A 2689-nucleotide genomic window follows, 5' to 3' on the forward strand; every position below is an offset into this window, starting at 1 on the left:
AAGGAAGGAATACAAATGGGCACTAAACACATAAATAAACTTTACATTACAAATAATTAGTGCAAAAATTTAAAAGATGCCACTAACCTTCATAAAACTGCCAGATATAAAAAAAAAAAAACTTCCATAAACAGAAATTGTGGGTTAGAAGGCATTCTCATAAAGTACTTGCATAAGTAAAAATTAACATAACCTTTTGACAAAGCAATTAATAGTTGTTGCCAGAACTCATCCTAAGGAGAAGGGACACCAATATATACAGAGTAATTTTCATTGTAGTGCTTCTGTGATAATAGCAAGCATTCTAATGATCAATAATGATGAAGAGTTAAATATATGATAGCACATCCATTAATTGAATTATTATATATCCATTACAATTATTTTTTAAAGTTCATTAATGGTAATAAAAATGCTCAAAGTATATTAAATGGGACAAAAGGACAAATCAGAATACAAACTAATTGCCTAATTGAATTTTGTGTAAATAAATACATACATTCAACATTTGTGGCTAAGTGTATTCTTGAAATAAATCCAATTAGAAAATTAACAGTGTGTGGTTGTATAATGTTAGTGACAATACATCTCAAAGTCTCTACACATTTTTTGTGTTTGCCTAGTTTTCTTCTTTTTCCATGTTAGTCACAATTTATTATGTGAAGACTCATTCTATCTCTATTAACATATTTACTTATTTATTTATTTAATGTATTTATTTTTAAAATTTAAATGTTTATTTTTGACAGAGACTAAAAAGGAGACCACGAGCGGGGGGTGGGGCAGAGAGAGAGGGAGACACAGAACCTGGAGCCTGTCTGAGCTGTCAACACAGAGCCCAACATGGGGCTGGAATTCATGAAGCATGAGTTCCTGACATGAGCCTAAGTTGGACGCTTAACTGACTGAACCACCCAGGGGCCCCTCTATTAACATTTTTAAATGAATGAATATTTAAAATGAAATATGATTTCACATTTATAAAAGTAATAATTTTTTCTAGCTTAATATCTTGTTATATTCTTCAATTAAGTTTTTATGTTATTACTGGATAGAGGACATATCAGATATTAAACTGATAAGAAAAGATACTATACTTGATCTTAGCCAAAAGGCTGAGAAGCTATCTAGTTATTCTTTTCTTATTATGATTACCTCCTCCTTCTATTAATGAATCATTCTGAATAGCTAATATAAGTGCATGGTACAAAATTCAGAAGGTACACAGAGGAATATAGTGAAAGTCAGTCTTTCTTCCTCCTCTTACTTGCATTCACCTATACATCTAACCCCTCTCCTTTCTTGTTTATCACTCCAGATACAGTTTACACTGCTTAAAATAACGCCCCAACACACACACACACACACACACACACACACACACAGTAGTATACCATTCTGTATTATTCTTCAAATTGTTTTTCTCAATATTTATTTGATATATTTTCATATTAGTATATATATAATTGTTTCATTTTTTAATGATTACAAAGAATTCACTATTAATGTAATGTAATTTATTAATTATTCCCCTTATGAAGGGCAATTGGGTAATTTTTAGCTCATTTGCATTTACCAACAACGCTGTAAAGACTACCATTATGCACATCATCTTGCAAAGCAGAGTTGATGGGTTTTGATTTTTATTTGAAAATTATTAACTAAATGCTTTCCATAGCTTTATAGTATTTATAAATGGGTGTGCTGATTTCCCTTGACAATATTGGATGTGATCAAGCTTTTTGATCTTTGTCAACATGGAGATAAAAAATGGCATTTCATTGTAGTTTTAAAGTGCACTTCTCTTTAAGAGTGAGGTTGAGTTTTTCATATGTTTAACAGTCATTTGTATCTCACTTTGAGGTCGAAGCTTGTAGCACAGTATAATCTGAGTTTTGCATCTCAATCCCTGTCTTTTAGTACATAGAACATGTCTTTTATATTTCCAATAGAAGTTTAGGTTCATTTTAACTGCAGGTAACATAAAATGCTGACTCAAAAGACTTTAACAATAAGGAAACTCTTTCTCTTACATTATGTGATGTCTTAAAATACTGTAGGTCTATGGTTGGTTAATTCAGCTACTCACCAAGGAAACTGAGGTCCCTGGTCTTTCTATCTTTCTGATTGCCATCCACCAAACTAGATTACCTCATGTTCACAAAATGGCTGCATCACAGCTAAACATTTCATTGAGATATACAGCATCCAAAAGAAGAGGGTTATTTCTTACAATGAGTCTCTCTCTCTCTGACAAAGATAAAAACTAAATTTTTATAAATTTTATAAATTTTTATAGGGACCATAATCTCCCTATCAAGATATCCCCTACTGACAAGAAAAATGATAATAAAATGAAACGTGTTTAAAGTTTGAAAATTTGAATTACAGAAAGTCGTAAAATGAGAAATAAATGTTCCTTCTCTTCAGCCTCTCTCCAAATGAAACTATTATTAAGTTCTTATGATTGCTTTGAGGAAAACAAAGGTTATGCATATGCCTGAGTATCTTCTTTTATATTTCATGCATTTGTTTTTTAAACCCCAAAATAGTATTTTATATACTGTTTTAAGTTTTGCTTTTTTCACTCATTATATCTTAAAGATCTTTCTGGTTAGCCCATAAAGTCCTCCATCATATTTTTTAAAAAAAATTTACATTTATTTATTTTTGTGAGACAGTGCACGAG

General features: G+C 30.8%; 1 pseudogene; it reads right to left on the reverse strand.

The window, feature by feature from the left end:
• Positions 1–1015: 1015 nt before the first annotated feature.
• LOC144222033 (U2 spliceosomal RNA) lies at positions 1016–1127 on the reverse strand (annotated as a pseudogene).
• Between the last annotated feature and the right edge of the window lie 1562 nt (positions 1128–2689).

The sequence above is a fragment of the Crocuta crocuta genome, unplaced genomic scaffold (assembly GCF_008692635.1).
Source record: "Crocuta crocuta isolate KB4526 unplaced genomic scaffold, BGI_CrCroc_1.0 scaffold181, whole genome shotgun sequence".
In the NCBI taxonomy this organism is placed as follows: domain Eukaryota; kingdom Metazoa; phylum Chordata; class Mammalia; order Carnivora; family Hyaenidae; genus Crocuta; species Crocuta crocuta.